Raw genomic sequence first — 5,662 nt, 5'->3', positions numbered from 1 at the left:
ATGAATGGAGCCGTGGATCAGAACCGGCACCTCATCCATTTCATCCGACGGGAGGCGGACAGATTTAGCATCTCCAGGAACATTCCGTAGACTTTCCCATGGATATTTGGGTTCTCCAGAGGATGAACGTTCTTTCGTGAACGTAATGGAATGTTTTAAAAAGGTGTTCACATCTCCACTCACTTTTAATTGTGCATAAACCGATTAAAGTTAATTTGAAAGCTTAGTCAATTAGAAAACAATATTCCGTGGGGGGGGGTCACACCCACTTAACCCCGCCCCTCTTCTGTAGTAATCGTTTTATTCTAAATTATAGACTTTCTTTGTTGAATAGAAAACGTCTTTGTTGATCTGCCGCATCAAAAGTCTCATCTTAAAGACGAGATTTAGTCTCTTTGAATATCATACTTTCAAATTCCCTAATTTCGCCGCAGATTTATTCATCGGAATATTTCAAAGCACGAACCTTCCTGACATCAGCGACGTGTGAACATTCGGGCCGGCGTGGCAAACATGGATATTTATTCCATGTAAATGATGTTGACAGGCGCCGCGCGTGAAACAGGAACATGCAGGAGACGCCGCTTCAGTAAATCCGGATCGGATCGTCGCGTCTCATTCCACACCAGGAATTCCTCAGGGAGTGAGCACAGAAAACGGATGGGGTTTTCCCCGAGATGGGGGCCGGAATGGGACGCATCCACTTAAAATGAGAGGAGCGGTGCCTCCAATGAACCTAATCCTTAAATCCTCTCTTTGACAGGAAACAAATAAACAAATAAACCAGGAATATTCGCCTCCAATGAAAATTTTAATTAAAAAAAATATAAGCACTCCCGGCGATAAGGCTCTGAGCCATAAAAACGAGGCTCGTCATAAACCCACTGGTACCAGGATCTCTGTTTCCAGCCCGGATTTTAGGTCAGTCGGACAAAAAAAAGGACCGAAGAGAAGATCCCGACAACAAAAGGCGACCCGACGGGAACAAAAATCCTTCAGTGAAGCCGAGTGCGTTCAACAAAGGAAGAGGTTTTCCTTTCAAGAATACGAAACGGGAAAAGCACTCGGAGAGCGCAGACCTCCCCCAAGCAGCTCGTTCCCCTCCTCACCGGATCCACACCGTCCACACGGTGATCTGGATCAGCACCAGAAGGTTCTAGATTGACTTTTCATGTTGTTAGATACCGAGAACAAAGTGAATCAGAGTTGTGATCTGAATTGATGGATTGTTGAATATCGTTAAAAGCCTCCGTTCTATTCATGAAGAGCGAAGCCGTGACGGCGTGCCGGCTTTAGTCCGTCACACGACTGTCGTGGTCGGACCCGAGACGATCCGTCCTCCACCGACAGGCCCGTTTCAGCGGAATCAAACCCGGGACCAAGTCCAACAACGAAGTTCTTTGAGTTCAGTTTGTGTCGCTTCTCATCAGGTGTTGCAAAGCATGCTGGATATTAAATATAGATGAGGTGAGTAATGCATGACCGCGTTAATTAATCTTGCTAGTGGAGTTCTGCTGGAGGCGTTGGGGGGGAGGGGGGGCAGCTTCCATTGTCAATAAAGCGGCGCTAAATATAAAAGTATGCAACACTCCTTTTAAGTTTGAATAGAGAAGGAGGGATTTGGGGGAATCATGGAATCATGGAGCTGCCAAAGACGACTTCTTGTGTTCTAACGGAGCCGGGACCGCCCAGAAGCTCAGAAGCCCAGAAGCCCAGATGGCTTTAACCCTCTGAGGACCGGAGGAGCTGCTGGGATACCGTGAGGAGCGGCTTCGGAGCTGGAGCTCAGGGCTTTGATGTGGGATGAGAGAACGCCTGCGATAGCGGGAACACAAAGCGAAGGCAGGCGTGCGTCATGGACACCTGGAATGGTTCCTGTTAGAACCGTCATCGGCTGATTCTGGAGGCGTTGGTCGCTCAAAAGGGAAAGGAAGCGCCTCCTAGTATTTTGTTGCCGGGCAGAATGCAATTAGAGGCAGGGATGCTGAACACAAGTGTGTGCGACGCGCGTTAATGGCCGTTCATTTCCTCTCATTTGGACCCGCAGCCTGCAGCTGGAGGAGAGTGGACGGTGGGAAACGGCAGCTGATTGGTCCGGAAGCTGCGTTTGTTTTAAAACGGGATGAATTCCAGCTTTTCTTTGAGATGAATGAGGCGCATCGTTTTTAACGCGGGCAAGAGAATCCCTGTTTAGAGCATTCCGAGAGGATTCCCAATCCGACTCCGGGCTGAAAGGAGACAAATTAAAACTCCGTATGTCCAGAATACGGACGCAACCGCCGCTAACGGTGGGACGCTTCTATTCCAGGTGGGAAAGGGAAGCAGTGATTAAAGCTCAGACTTCCTCCAGGCCGGAATCACTGATTCCATGCGGACTCATCCCGGTGCTCCTATCTCCCAGATTGCCAAGATATTACGCGCAAAGCTCCGAGAATGCTGCGGTTTGGATTCTGGAGGAATAAAGCAGATCGAATGACAAAAAAAGAAAAGACCCGAGTTCATCCTCAACAGATTATTAGTTCTAGTTTTAAAAGTGAGTCGTGACCAATTATGTTCCGTTTACGGTTTGGTAAAGTTTGGTGTCACTTTTCGGGAGATCATTAGCGAACGTCTAAATAAATTGAGGAAACTTATTTTCATTGTTAGTATTCAGCTTTTTATTGCATGTCCGTCACTAACGGGGCTCCATCTGCACCTCAGCCGATTAAACGCGTCCACACACGGTTAGCGACCGCTACGACAGCGCCAATGCGCTGTCGTAATTGGATCCTCGCTGCTCCTCGTCTGCGGGGGAGGGACAAATTATTATTCCACGGATCCTGAAACAAATGGAGGATCCGTCGAGCTGTGAATGAGGATGAATCACAGAACACGTATATTCTTATATTTAATATGAACCTGAGCTCCGTGGAGCCACTTGAAGCGTCTTTCTGCTCTGATTTAGGAATCCAAACCCAAAAGAACAAATCAGAAAAACGTGGAGTCGGTCGAAAAACAAGTTTTATTAAAGTAAGAGTCCAGAGAGCGGCTGAAACGATGAAACGGCTCGTGTGTGGCCGAACGACAGAGCCGAGCGGCAGCGAGACGCCCCCCCGCCAGAGAGCCGTGTTCAAAGGCCTGAAACAGATGCAGGAACACTTTTACGCCTCCAGGATTTGACGCAGGAGGCGTCTCTGTTCCAATTAGCCGTCTTGGTCTCACTCCTGCGCCCCCGATGCCGAGCTAATTGCTGCTGGTCCCTCAGAGGTCACGCATCACCCCCACCCACAGCTCCACCCACAGCTCCACCCACAGCTCCACCCACAGCTCCACGCACAGCTCCACCCACAGCTCCACCCACAGCCCCACCCACAGCTCCACCCACAGCTCCACTCACAGCTCCACCCACAGCTCCACCCACAGCTCCACCCACAGCTCCACCCACAGCTCCACCCACAGCTCTACGCACAGCTCCACCCACAGCCCCACCCACAGCTCCACCCACAGCTCTACGCACAGCTCCACGCACAGCTCCACCCACAGCTCTACGCACAGCTCCACCCACAGCTCCACCCACAGCTCCACGCACAGCCCCACCCACAGCCCCACCCACAGCCCCACCCACAGCCCCACCCACAGCCCCACCCACAGCTCCACCCACAGCCCCACCCACAGCCCCACCCACAGCTCCACCCACAGCCCCACCCACAGCCCCACCCACAGCCCCACCCACACCTCCACCCACAGCTCCACCCACAGCTCCACCCACAGCTCCACCCACAGCTCCACGCACACGCGTGCCGCCGTTTTACCGCCTGATAAATAATAACCAAACTGAGGAAGTGCAGAGTGAACACATTCCTTTCTCTCTTTGGTTCCTGCCGGCTGCGCCGCTTTTAAAAATGACGACGAACTGACTGCTTTTCTTTAACCTTTGTTCAACCTCCGGATTTGCCGGTTCTGCTTCACGCACGGAATTTTAATCCGTTCGCCGGGAGCGGTGAAGTTCAGCAGCGTCAGGATTCAAGCCGGCGGCAGAAAGACCGTCGCCCGGCGGCGGCGGCGGCTTCGGTCTGACACGGAACGTTTTCTTCACCTTCCTGTACTGAAGGTGGATATTTATACAACCCCCCCCCTCCCTCTATACAGCCCCCCCCACCACCCTCTATATAGCCCCCCCCCCCCTCTATACAGCCCCCCAACCACCCTCTATACAGCCCCCCCACCACGTTAACCCTTGCTGATCCGGCCGCTGGACGTTCATCCAGAGGTAAAACACGAACGTTAATATTCATAAGAAGCTCGTCCATAAGGGAAACAAACCCACATGGACCCCCCCCCCCACATGGACCCCCCCCCCGGCGAGATAACAAGACAGACTGGATGGTCACGGCCGGGGTTGTCCTCGCCGGAGACGCCGCCGCTTGTCTCCGTGTTGATGGATGAGTGACATGTTCGGGAATACGGCGTGAGGGGGGGGGGGGTTCCCCTGGCATCGCCGTGACAACAGGGAAAACATGCGCTGAATAACTGATTCATTCTAGAGACAGACGGAATGCTGGATTCTGATTGGCTGGCTAGGGTCGCACTCGCCACCCACAGCTGAGACAGAATGAACCTGTCGAAGGGAACTCGGCTCCTACAATGTTTTCATGAATCTTGGGATTGCGATTAAGAAGCCGGCGCCATTTCTTCGTCGCAGCGGGAGCGGGTGATGAACGAGCGCCCGTGGTCGGGCGCCGTCATCGGCGTGGACGACTCATCCAACGCCAGAATGCAGTCGTGGCATTCGATGTTTGCAGTAGTTTGTAGTGGTTCCGGACGCGGCGCCGCTCATGCTAATAGCAGGCCCGGTTAGCGGCCCGCTATTAGCCCCACGGACAGAACAACAAAGCAGCTAAATAGATTCTAACCGCGGCTTCCCGGTTTCACCTCGGCCCTCGGGATGAGGAACGTAATAAACGTCTAAAGTGAGGAACGCCGCTCCGCAGGACTCCGGAAACAAGATCATTTAGCCACCTTTTAGTTTCACCAACAAGACAACACCTGTTCAGGTGCGGCCGGCCCGGCGAGCCGCGAGCGGGAGCAGAATTATCCCGATGCGCCGCGCAGCCGGAACGGTCATCACTCAGCGAAGCCCGGCTCGGAAAAATAAGAAAACTGCATCAACAGTTTGTCGCCGGCCAGCGTGAAAGAAACAAACGGGTTTAATTTGCTTTACTCCCCGCCGGTCTGGGAATCTGCTCGGCGCCACAAAACCCCGACGCGGCTGCGCTAACCGTTAGCCTTCAGTGAACGCATCGTCGCCTCGCATTCTTTCTTTCCTCTTTATTTAACAAATGCTTCTTTTTTTTTCTTAAGAAACTTTCTGCAATAAATCTACAAATTTACAAGCTGCCCGTTTGCAAAGGAGGAGGGGCTTTATACGTAGCACAATGGCTGCAAATGTTGGTCAGCGTGCGCGCCAACACGTACGTGCACGCTCTCCGTCCGGGAGCGTGCATTTTAAATGAGTCCATTTGTTAACGTTCCCATTACGGCTAGCAGCGGGATAATTACCGGCTATAATTCAAGAGCAGCGCCGCGGCTCCCCGGCTGCCCCATGGCGGCCTTCGGGTGCCGGTCCGGATGAGACGAATGGTTCTGCTCGTTCTCCGACGGCGCCCATGGGTGAAATTTGAAA

The sequence above is a fragment of the Brachionichthys hirsutus genome, chromosome 6 (genome assembly GCF_040956055.1).
Source record: "Brachionichthys hirsutus isolate HB-005 chromosome 6, CSIRO-AGI_Bhir_v1, whole genome shotgun sequence".
Classification (NCBI taxonomy): Eukaryota; Metazoa; Chordata; class Actinopteri; order Lophiiformes; family Brachionichthyidae; genus Brachionichthys; species Brachionichthys hirsutus.
Note: the sequence above shows the minus strand (reverse complement) of the source record.